This window comes from Lethenteron reissneri, unplaced genomic scaffold (assembly GCF_015708825.2).
Source record: "Lethenteron reissneri isolate LAM-NWPU_2019-01 unplaced genomic scaffold, ASM1570882v1 scaffold_1147, whole genome shotgun sequence".
Lineage (NCBI taxonomy): Eukaryota > Metazoa > Chordata > Hyperoartia > Petromyzontiformes > Petromyzontidae > Lethenteron > Lethenteron reissneri.
The window spans coordinates 20,611-33,686 of record NW_026890835.1 but is presented as its reverse complement, the minus strand read 5'-3'; the positions used below and the strand labels follow the sequence as shown (position 1 = coordinate 33,686).

Genomic DNA, 13,076 nt, shown 5'->3' with positions numbered 1-13,076 from the left:
GTGTGGGGCTGCGTCACTGAGCGCAGCTGCTGCCCTGCCCGGTTTCCCGTTGTGCTCGGAGCTCACGGCGGTGGATGCCCCGCCGGTTGTTGCATATGAAGTCTTTATTTCAACCGCTCGGAGCAGTAGTCGCAGCAATGGCAATGTTAATAATTTGCAAAGCAATAACGTCGCTGCTAGCAACCACACGCGTGCCACGTAACCTTCCCCGGGGTCCTGGGAGCTTCGCCGGCCCACGGGTTCAGAAAATCCCAGGGTTCCTGTGGAGCTCGGCGGACCTGGGCTTATTGTTGCCGCTGGACGGCAAAGTTCGGGTACCAGCGTCACCGTCGCCGCCTCGTCCTTGACCACTCCCTGCTCCCACCTTGACCCCCCCCGCTCCCACCTTGACCCCTCCCCCCACGCTCCCATCTTGACCCCTCCCCGCTCCCACCTTGACCCCCCCCCCCGCGCTCCCACCTTGACCCCCCTGCTCCCACCTTGACCCTCCCCCCGCTCCCACCTTGACCCCCCCTCCCACCTTGACCCCCTCCACTCCCACTTTGACTCCCCCCTCCCACCTTGACCCCCCCGCTCCCACCTTGACCCTCCCCGCGTTCCCACCTTGACCCCTCCCCCCGCTCCCACCTTGACCCCCCCTGCTCCCCCTTGACCCCCCCCCCCCCCCCGCTGGCTACAGCAGTGGCCGACTTCGCCCGCACCGCTTCGCTTCTTCTTTGCCGCGCGTTCACGAAATAAAGAGCGCAGGAACCCGCGCGGTTCGAGCGCAGCGTCTGTCTCGCCGCGGGTCTACGACGCGAGCATTCTCTGTTTTTATAAATGTATAAAAAAATTGAAGCTTTTACTTTTAAACTCCCGTTTCATTTTACGTTTCGCTGGTCAGGTTTCATTCCATTCGGTCACCGCAGCGAAGTGGCTATGAAGTGGCAACAACCATCGCATCGTGTGCTGCTCCGCGAAGCCTCCGAATTCGAGGTCACAATCAGTTTTCAGTTTCATTTATTTGGTATAGCCCTGTGAGCCATTCGGCTCTTGAATCGGGTGCAACCGCAACAAACAAAAACATGAACAAGAAAACATCTTAATGTGACTATGTGACTACGTGCAAACAGAAAATCCAAGAAAAGACAGCAAAATATTGCAGAAAAAGCACCGTACACCAACGCTGTGTGCAAAAATCCCAGTGGGATGCAAGTCAAACACAACTACAAGACAATTTAGATTAAGGCCATCAGTCTAACTCCGTACTACAACAAACAAACATGGCCAAACCAAAAAACTTTTCGAAATCACAAATAAAGCCATAAAAGCAATGTAACAGCGATCATAGGAACTGTGACCGAATTTTCACAATAAACGACATAAACAACATGTACCACCAAACCGTGCAGCCATAGCTGGCTGCATGAGTCGCTCCACAACTGACTTACCCTTCTGATCTCTCTTTCCGATGTTATTTATTTTGTATCTAATTAGTTTCGCCCACCCCCCCTCCTCCTCCAACCCCTCCGCTAATGTGGGGGATCGCTGAAGTGAACCCTGCATCACAGCCACTGGTCACTTCCTGCGTTTGAATTGTGAGGGACTGAGAGACGCCTCTGACACTGATCTTTGTCCATTACAATCGAATCGATCTCGTTTCCAATTTCACCTAAAAGATGCTTTGCTGGGCAAACAATTGTATAGCATCTATAACTGAAGATGTTAACTCTTATTAGATGTCCACCTCGAGATACGACTTCCAATACCAAACTTACCATCCCCATATTCCTGTCTCTGCACCTTTTACTCCTTTTCGTGCATTCTATGCATAATCTGTTCGATGCCACTCCCTGGAAGGGGAGGAATTTATTAATTGACATTTGACATTGATTTATGTTTGTGAAATAGTTTCGATTGCTCACGTGGTGAGACTGCTATTTTCGTGCTGTTTTCACTTGCGCGTCGTTTTGGTGACCGAGATCCACCCCCCCTTTGCAATTGAGACTCATCCTGGCCCACCGTGGGTTTTTGCCTGGTTAGACAAATCGCCTTGAAGGATGGAGCCGCTTAAGGGAGGCCTTAATCCATCCATGTCAAGCCCTTATTGACCAGTGCCCTACCTGATTATAAGACCAACTCAGACCTTATTGGTAACCCCGTGCCCTTATCAATCTCAACGTTCATCCTACAAAGTCCCATCACAAGGGAGAGAAAGACAAACAAATAGACAATTATGTTTGCCCGTATTGAAACGGCTGTACGCGCTATTGACCTGAAAACTCAATTTCCCTGCACAAGAATACACGGGGGGTAGACCACCACCGTACGGGTTGACAGGTGTCTTAATCCAGCAGCGGAGTGACCATGGTCGATGACACCGCGTGCAAATTAGTGGGCGTGCATTCTAGATTTGAAGCTTTCGTGACTGCAAGGATTAATTCTAGATTTGAAGCTTTCGTGACTGCAAGGATTCATACTCTTAGTTCTTTCGGTAGTAAAAAATAAAAACAATAAAATCACGACGTTTCGGAGGTTCATCCTACAAGACGGAAGCTTGTTGCCTCCGAAACGTTGTGATTTTATTGTTTTTATTTTTTATTAATCTTAATTTCATTTTTTACCTACGCGACTTTACTGCAAGGATTAATACTCTAAGGTTTTTTTCGGTAAAGTCACGTAGGTAAAAATAAAAAATAATAATATAAATAATATATAAATAAAATTATAAATCAAGCCGTTTCGGAGACAACACAAGCTTCCTTCATCAGGTGTAAAAAAGCACAGCAAAATAAGTGTAGTGGGAGTTATTTGTGATGGGGCATTAATATATCGGGTAAGAGGAGGAGGGGGGAGGAGCCAAGGGGGGGGGCGTGCACAACTTAATGTGGGCGGGACCCACAGTTCGGCATTCCCATTGGATCCGCGCGCTCGCGCATGCGCACTGAGAGCTTCGCGAAGCTGCTTCGCCTTTCCCGCCCAAAATACGGAACCGAGACGAGGGGTGGCGGAGGACGCGAGAAGATGAGGGGGGAGGCGAAGAGACGAGAAGGGAGAGCGGAGGCGAGACGAGGGGAAGACGAGGAGAGACGAGGGGAAGACGAGGAGAGAAGAGGGACACGCGCGGAGGCTCGGGGCTCCGACGGCAAGCAAGTCGGCGCCGTCGCCCGCTCGGTGGGTGAACCCAAGCAGACCTCCCGTCGCCTCGACCCTGCCGAGAATCGGCTCCGCGGGGGGGTAACGGAGCGTGAGGAGTGACCGAGGCGAGCGACTCTGATGAGTTACTGTGAGGAATGACTGATTATGAAGATGAGAGGATGAGGAATGACTGGGGGGGGGGGGTGATAGTGTCAGGGCTGAGGGGAGTGATGAAGAGTGGTGACCGAGGCGTGTGTCTGGGTCTGTGAGCAAGGGGGCATCGTGGCTGATTCATAAGTGGGGAGTGGCTGAGATGAGCACCTGTGAGGGGTGACTGGGGGAGTGAGGAGTGACTGATTATGAAGGTGAGAGGATGAGGAGTGACCGCGAGCTTTGCCTTTCACACGCGACACCATTTTTTGTTCCGTTGGTGGCAGCTGTTGGGAGCAGTTGACGTTGGCACAGCCCCGAATTAAACAGAGGGCTTCATTTTAGACGGGTTTTGTCCGTGTTTATTAGTGACCTGGGAAAACATTTTACGAACCCTGCACACCACATCCACGGCACCTCTTCTTGTTCCAGTCTACGAGTGAGATTTAAAAAAAATTATATATTTTTTTGGTGAGAAAATATCACTGCAGAGTAAATGAAGTGGGGTAGAAAATACAAAGAGAAATAATTGCACGTGTTTGGTTCTTTCGGTAAAGTCACGTAAAGGGAAATAATAAATAATATAAATATAAAACAATTATTTCCCTTCTACGTGACTTTACCGAAAGAACCAAGAATATGAATCCCTGCAGTCACGAAAGCTTTAAATAAAAAAAAATTGCACATCCACTTTTAAAAGCCATCAGGTCATCGCATGATACCAATGTTAAAGGGAGCAGTTGACGTTGGCAAAGCCCCAAATTAAACCCAGGGCTTCATTTCAGACGGGTTTTGTCCGTGTTTAGTGACCTGGGAAAACATTGTACGACCCCTGCACACCACATCCACGGCACCTCTTGTTCCAGTCTACGTGTGAGCTTCAATATACGATGAGAAATAATTGCACATCAACTTTTAAAAGCCATCCAGGTTATCGCATGATACCAATGTTAAAGGGGACTTGTGAATTGCAAGAGGGAAACCAGGTTCAACTTATTTTAGCATCACGGATTAATGCACATGATCTTGACTATGTTATTAACTCTGGGCAACTCAAAAGGATTGTATGCTTCATATTAGATTGCAGGGGTCAAAATCTGGTATACTCACACCAGTAACACTTCATCGGCTATCTGACGTGAGGTTAATGAGAAAATAGAATGTAAGATCAGGAGCTTACATTTTACATAAGGATCTCTAACGTGATGTTGCAATGGCTTCTCTCCAATTGTTCTTGGCATAGCATCACTTCCGTGCCTTAGTCAGAGCGTGCCCGACTGATATTCACGTGTTCTTTCTCATTAGCAAAGCTTTAAATCACGTGGGATAACCCGTGACGTGAATGCAAGGATAAATAGTTGCTTATTTTCATTGCGTGCATCTTTTTAATCCGCCCCTATGCGTGTGCAATGTTGTGTCATCTGTATCGTCTTTGTTGTGTGTCTGCAGCCAGGGAGGCAGCGCCGGGTCACCACTGCCCGCTCTCCCGGCCGCTCCAAGGCTCGCGCTCAGCTGTCTCTCCTGGCTCTCCTACCCGCTTCCCAGCCGCCACAAGTCTTTACGCTCGTCTGGTTCTCCTCCCTCCTCTCATGCCATCCCTCCGGGCCGCTCCAAGGCTTTTCAGTCTTCCGTCTCTCCTGACTCTTCTGCTCACTCTTCTGGAAGCCCCAAGTCCTCGCTCGCTCCTGGTTCCCCTGGTCGCTCGGCGCGCCTTCGTGGACGCCCCAGGATCTCGCGCTCTCCCACAAAGCCAGCCGCCAGCCCTCCGGAACCCCCTGGACCCGCAAGCAGCGTCAGCCTGGAGAGCAGCCCGGACCGCACTGAGCCCCAGCCCAGTTCGCAAGATGCACCTGCACCACAGGTGTGTGTAGTAATGAGTGTACCTTGGTCTGGATGCGTGCTGTAAGCCTGTTTTGCTGTGTACTGTGGTTTAAAATATTCACCATATCCTGGCGGTTTGAAGAGTTATCACAATTTGGGTTGCGATTCCATTTGTGGTAAACAGTTGCGCCACTCGTTGCTGAGGAAATTTTAATGTGTCTCAAAATTTGTATCTTTCATCTTTATAAATAAAGGTTAGAATATTTATCCTGGAGAAATCTGAGATATGAAGCTCTTTTTCACAGATGTCGAGTAGGTTATGTGAATCAATTATATGGCTCGGGTCAGAGTGCTGAGTTGGCATCTATGAGAGTCTGGGTTCGAATCCAGGCAGCTGCTGTGATTAAAACGGCCACCAATAACTGCAAAAAATTAACTCTCTGGGTTAGGCTAAATTCCACTGCTGTATGACAGTTATCTGGCAAACTTGAAGTGCTGCCTCTGACCGTGCGCTGTTCTCTAACACGAACGCTTGCGCTGCTGTGTGAGCGATCCAAATGGTTTCTTCATTTAATGATGCCAAGAGCATAATGGAGATAAAAAATGCTTGTATGTTGAACTTCTTTCGCACTGTACGTAGCTACCCGTGCTAATCAGACGTGCTGTTTCTACTGTGCACTCCATGTTATGTGTTGCTGCGTGTCATGGCTGTGTGACATGCCATGCAGGCGGAGCGTCATGAGCAGATGCGTACCCCTGATATTGTGAAGAACTACAGCTTCCAACGACGCTGGGCGGCTGGTGCTCGGAGGGGACCCAAAGGCACACAATGGGACTCCCTGTGTCTCCCACTCCTCTCCCCACACAAGCGTGCCGTCCCATGTCGCCCCAAGAGAACACCGCTCAGCTCCCGTGGCCTGGCAGGTGAGTGCACGGTAGTTGAGTAACGATTCACTTGCCTCACCCACCTGCTCGCCGCTCCCTGCAATGTGATGAGTTGTCATGATTTGATCCAAGAGTTGTTTATTTTTTAATGCTTTCCAACCAAGGTTGACGACGTTAATCCATAAACTCTCCATTCATCTGTAATGGAGGGCCACATGGAGATCAATTTAAACCTACAGTATAGAGTTGTTGCAATTAAGGAACTAATATGTAAATAAATTTCACCCTGACGGCTACCATTTGGCTTCCTTACTGCTATATCAATACTTCCTGAAAACTATTACAATTACATAATCAATGCATATAATTTTTTTTGTATAATTTGTAAGGTCACATTTTTATTGATTCCTAATTCATATTTTGGGTTAGATTAAATGTATCATATGCCCTCCATCCGAAACAGCCAATTAATAAAGTTGTTACGTGAACAAACGTACCAATGTATTACTGCTTCAGCACCAGTATGTTGGAGAGCAATCCACAACATTTAACAATTGGATACGACGTTTCGCTTGCAGTTACAACCAGCATCATCAAGCAGTTTCCAATTCTGGGGTTGCAGGTGCGGTGATATTGCTGCTGGTGTGGCCAGCCGGTCTGCTGTGCCTGGCCCAGGTTGCCGGCTCCCCCAGCTGCAGCCTGCTGGGGTCCCTGTCCCAGTCACCCGGTGCTCCTGCCTGGACCCCAGCGCGGCTGTGGGACCCGCGTTGCCTTGTGGCACTGCTGGCGTGGATGGCTTTGCAGGTGCTGCTGTTTGTGCTGCCCCTTGGCGGTGAGGTGAGAGGTGCCTGCTTGTTGCCACAGCTGCTTGTAGTGAGGTTTTACTGCGATATAATTTTTCACAATACAACAGGACTTCTCAACCCACTCCAAAGGGAGTCAGGTGGGAGGTTCGTAGGCTGACAATTTTTTATTGTGCATAACATACATGCGTAATGAACGTCAGTGCCAGATTGCGGTGATAAAACATTAATACACATGATACAAATTCCTTATGAGCACCACAATTACTCAAGGCGTGGGCCTGTGACCTCTGTGGTCTTTAGTAACCTTAGTTGGTTTGGGGGCTCGGGCAGGGGCACAAAAGTGTTTTGGTTTGGCCATGTTTGTTTGTTGTAGTACAGAGTTAGACTGATGGCCTTAATCTAAGTTGTATTGTGGTTGTTGTTGTTTGACTTGCATCCCACTGGGATTTTTGCACACAGTGTTGTGTATGGTGCTTTTTCTGCAATATTTTGCTGTCTTTTCTTGGATTTTCTGTTTGCACTCAGTCACATATTCACTTTAAAAGATGCTTTTTTGTTTGTTGCGGTTGCATCCGATTCAAGAGCCGAATGGCTCACAGGGCTATACCTAATAAATGAACTTGAACTTGAAGGCTTAATTTTAATATTTTCTATTTATTTACAGCTTTAACTATTGCTTTAACACGTAGGTGTTTTGTATAATTTTTTATATTGACTTTATTTGATACTTTGGCAATAAATTTGCTTCACTGACCCTGATAAAATATTTAGCATTCACGAATTAAATTATCATAGAAATTTTGCGGGCGGTTCTGTAAATGCGGGGCCGCCATGTCACCTGGGCACCGTGTCGTGTGCAGGTGGTGAAGGGAGCGCTGCAGCACAGCGGGGAGGTGCTTGCCTACAGAACCAACGGTGAGACACTTGAGGCAGGGTGTGGGGTAGTTGGGTCCAGAGCAGCCATAGCAGGTACTTATTTAGAAAAACTGCGTTCCTCGTGGCCTGCCATGATACGTCTTTTCACATTTACCAATTGTCTCATATAAATTAGGTTATTACATGCTGCACATTCCTAATGATTGGTATACATTCCCCCATTTACTCACTGTCTTTCATTGGACCTGCAAATCTCACTCACAACCTTAAACAAGAAATCTCGATTTTATAAATTGTCTTATAGTTTTACAAACATTTTCAAAGTGATTCTTAACTTACATTTTCACCATCAGGTGCATAAAACTTGAAACGACTGAATCATTATTTAAATAGATTAGCAAAGGTAAAAAAAACTTGCGGATGCAAGTCACGCTAATGAAGTGTGGAAACCCTGTTTTAGAACACAACAGTGACAAGTTCACTGACACGTGGTCACTCCCTGTGGGCAGGGATGCTGGCGCTGTTGCTGACACTGGCTGCTATGGGGGCGGGCTGGTGGGCATTTGATCTGGACCCCACCTCGGCTCCCACCCTCCTCACTCCCCTGGCCACCGCCGCTGCCGGCGCCGCACTGCTGTTGGGCGTTGCGCTATACATAGCTTCGCTTGGCAAAGACACCGCAGACCTGGCGCCGCTCGGGAACACAGGTGAGCGTAAGCACCTTGGGTTGCGTTCATTGGATCAAGCTGCGTCAGTGGTGAGGATTGAAGAGCGAATGGCTTCTGTGCGAAATATGCCATTGGTTGAAGTTGTGTGCTGCATAACGTATGTCATCCTCTGCTTTCGTATAGCAGACATTTGATCTACAATATGAAAATGCGCACATCGAAATTGGTGAGTCAGCCAGTGGGCGGCTTGAGGAGTAGCCTCGTTAATATCAAAACACTGCTGGTGAATGATCGAAGCGGGCAGTGGCGTTACGATGTAATTGCACTGTGGACTATTGTTTATTATACATTGCAGGAAATAACCACATCTGCTGTGTGAGTTTTGATGTGATTATGTACACACCATTACGAGTGGATCTTCTGTGGATTCAGCAATTAAGGACGTTGGTATTGTCCCAGATTTCTCTCCACTGCTTCAGCATTGAATGAGGGTGCTTTGAGAGCATGTGCACGATCCCAAAACGGGCTATAGGACTTAAATGGAGACTTTGTTGAAGTGGCTCAACGAGGTGCAGAAGCGTTGCTTCCAGGTGCAGTCATCTGTGCCTCAGAGAGGCTGCCAAGTTTCTCGCCAACAGCGCTTCCCTCAACGGGGGATATTTGTCTTTGTTAAGGTTTCTCCCCCAATCGTTATTCGACCTCATGCTGTTGACAGGAAACATGGCATATGACTTTGTTCTCGGCCGGGAGCTGAACCCACGCATGGGCGCCCTAAACGTCAAGCACTTCTGCGAGCTGCGTCTGGGCCTGCTGGGCTGGGTGAGTAGTGCCGGGGTGCATGTTCGTCTGCTGCAAGTGACAGCTGGCGCTTTATGGGGGATTCGTGCCACGCCTTGAACAAGTCCCACGCTCTTCCCTGCCTCAGATTATTGCTCCACAGAATCGCTAACTTCATGTCCATGACCATGTTCATTGCTCTTCATGCATGGTCCAAATTTTCCAAATTCGAAAATGACTCAAATTGTTTAATTGGGATGCACACAAGAATCATCCCCTACTTGGCACACTCTTGCCTGCTTGTGGACCAGGTGTCGAGTCACCTTGCGCCACACAGGGACAGCTGTCACTGGGGGTGCCCTTGCAAATGTTTGAGATGATATGTTGGTTATTGCGTGTAGAACATTCTTGAGACACCTCTAAGTAAATGGTGCTTGAACAAAAACACATGTGGGTGAGAAGAGCTGTTGTGAGTGTGGAGTGATGGTCTTTAGACATGTAACTAAAAATACATTTTAATCAATGACTCAATGAACACATCTTGATCCTTAATCAATTTTAATCGATGCATCATTACAACACTCGGAACGAGTCAACCGCTTGTCCCTGCTGGACTGTTTAGGTGGTGCTAGTGCTGGGCTTGGTTGCAGCGCAGGCACGGGATGCTGGCACCCCGTGCTCTGCACTCGCTCTCGTCGCAACATTTCAGATCGTGTACATCGCTGCTGCCCTGTGGAACGAGGTAACGCGTGACCTTCTGCTGAAGTATGGACGATTTTAGTTCCTGCACTAGCAGTATGACTGGCCTCTGCAATCGGCAAGTCTGGGATGCTTAATATTTTCTTCATTTATATTTATGCCTTTATTTATCTCATCAAATGAAATCTTCAGTTGCTGTAACTTTGTCAAAAGCATATCCTTGTCTGACTGCCCGTTTAATGTGGAATTTTTTTCTTAAAAATCACGTTTTTTACTTAGGCCTTGGTTTGTGAAAACATGATTGAAATGAAATCAATAAGCAGGACAATTTGTTTTGGTTTATAATCAACAGTCAACTGCTCTTACAGGATGTAGGGCCTTACCTGGTAAAATAAAAAATAGTTTAGTTAGGAGTTACACCACTTATAATAAAACTACCCAACAACTGGGTATGTTTCATGACCGGTAAGGCAGATGTTTTTTTGTGGCTTCCCAAGTGCACCTAGTCTGGCACAACCGCTGTGGTGACATCACCGTCACTTAGTAATGAATGGTGGCTGTTGTAGGGGAAGCTGGTGGCTGCATTGGATACATCGCCTCTAGGGGCCGGGTTCCTGCTGCTGTTTATTGATCTGGCTTGGACTCCCCTCGTGTGCTCCCTTCCGGCTGCCTACCTGGTCCAGCAGCCCCTTCAGCTGCCGCTATACCACTCTGCCTCACTCGCGCTACTCTATGGTACCTGCTCAGCGCTGCACTCGCCCTCATCTTTGACAAATAATACTCACCCCACACATAGCTATATGGAATGCCCGCTTACCGACTGCATGGTACTAATACTTAACTGCTTACCCACTCTTAATCCTGCAGTGTTAAACACCGACTTCACTGGCTGTGTCAGTACCCGGCATTTTTAGTGTGCCATGTTTACTGTTTCTTGCAGGACTGGGTCTGTACATTTACTGCAGAGCGAGCGCCGAGAGACGCGCCTTCCAGCACAAACCCAGCTTGACTCGCTCTTTTCGTAAGCCACAGCGCACTCCTCTTACCATTTTCCTTTTTTTACGCTTTCCAACAAAGGTTGAAAGCGTTAATGTGCTGTCTGTCACGGGGGACCCCACAATAGCTCTCATAAAAGATGATAAAATATGCATTCGTTTTTAGTATAAAGTTGCGTTGATATTAGGGACCTGCTCTTTATAAAACTGGCCAAATATCCCCTCCGCCATGCGGAACCTCGATCACTGGGTCAAGACTGTTAACAGGAGATGGGCACCGCCTCAATGCTCATTTGAGCAGTGTGACTTTAAAATTAAAGCATTGCCCAAAAATTCTGAAGACAAACACCAGTGCTTAAAGTATATTCCCCTTGCTGGCCAAGGGGATGACATCATCTTGCGTGGCTTCATCTAGTGACATCAAGCCTGTTGTGTGGCTTGAAACATTTGATTGTTAATTAAATACTTCTGAGGATGTAATACTTCTGCGAATTATTGACGATACTGAAAAACCGAAGTGAAAAGTCCCGAGTTTTGCGGATGGATTGTGTTCTTGAGCCACCCATTGGTGCCATTTGCGTAAAACTCTCCACTGCGTAGGTAAGGAGAGCATTCCCACGGCGACTGGCAAGCGTCTGCTGGTGTCCGGCTGGTGGGGCGTCTTGCGCCACCCTGACACACTGGGACAGCTGCTCATGACGGTGGCGTGGACCCTGCCCTGTGGTAAACATCTGCACCCCTCTATCTGGATTATCTGATTATTTATGTAATAATTTACTCAGAATAATTGAACCGACAATCATTATATCAATCGGATATAGTGTTTGTGCTTGCATAATATCCCATGTATTGCATATACTGTGTGTGCTGTTCGGGTATGTGATCTGTGTTTTAAGTATACCATGTCCTGTGTGCAGTCGTGTCCTGTGTCATGTATACCATATAATTTGTGTGCTCTCCAAGTCCACATGTGTAATGTATCCTGCATGCGCCGTGTGGCCCCGTGTGCGCTGCGCTCTGGGCTGTTCAGGCGTGCACGCCGCCCTGCCTTGGGTGCAGGCCGTGTACGTGTGCGGCGCGCTGCTCGTGCGGGGCGTGCACACCGAGCAGGCGTGCGTGCGGCGCTATGGCGCCGCGTGGGCCGAGTACTGCCACCCGTGCCATACCGCCTGCTGCCCGGCCTCTACTAGCCCCCGCCGCTCACCTGCCCCAGGTGACCGTCCGCTCAACGCCAACTTCTGCGCAGCCTCCGTCCTTTAACCGTGACCAGGCACTGTTTGCCCGGGTGCAGGGAGATTGTATTTGTGAAGGTCACGCCTCAAAAGTTGTGGCTGCGACTCCTCCGGGTCTGCCTGGCGCACGTGGCATTTAGCTTGTTTTACATATTTTCACATGTGAATCCTGGGCATTGGGATGAAGTCCAACGCACAGCGGTGCTGTCATTTGTTTACGGCTAGGGTGAGGAAACTCCACATTTGGCCCCGACTTAATTTGATACAGGCTATGACTGTTTGGGGACTAATTGGGTACTAAAGGGCAATGCGTTTCTAATTTGAAAGTGCTGTCACTGGGGTCAAAAAAACAAAGTATTGTAGCTTGGTAAAAACATTGTGACATTTCACTGGAATTTAAAAGGAGATTTTACTTTTTCACGAGGCATAGATAAGCTTTTAACATATTAAATAATGACAAGTAGGGATTTGTAAAAAAAAATTGGCCAAAATGTTTCAATAGGACCAATCTAGTAATGGTTTTTTAAAATGTACGCAAGAATTCACTTGGTTTTTCAATAAGAAACAAAATGTATAGACACTGTATTTATAAAATGTCCTGCCAAGATTGGGGGAAAACCCCAACATGCTAACTTATGTTAGTATTTATACGAGGGTGTTGATCCTAAATATGCTATGAAATACAACAAATATTACAGAGTTAAATAATTAAATTTACTAGTCTGTGAAAAATCGGTCCAACTTTTTCTGCTCGTTGTTGTAAATGATTTTATGCAAACATTTCATAAGAAAATGCGAAATATTTAAATATGTATTGAAGTTAAATTTTTTAATCCTGAAAAAAAGTGCTTTTACCGTATCGTTTTTCGTCAAAAGTGTAGTTATTCTGCTCACGACTATTGAGGAGTTATCTGTAGAGCGAGTAGCAGGGGAGAGGGTCACTCATCATCCACAACATGGCCCCTCCTCACCGTGTGAAGTTCTTTATTTCTCAGATAACGAGCAAAACAGCTCGGCCTCTCGCGCGGAACTCGGGAGAGCGTGCGACAT

General features: G+C 47.5%; 1 pseudogene; it reads left to right on the top strand.

The window, feature by feature from the left end:
* The first annotated feature begins 2,878 nt into the window (after positions 1-2,878).
* LOC133361569 (delta(14)-sterol reductase TM7SF2-like) lies at positions 2,879-12,762 on the top strand (annotated as a pseudogene).
* Positions 12,763-13,076: the final 314 nt, after the last annotated feature.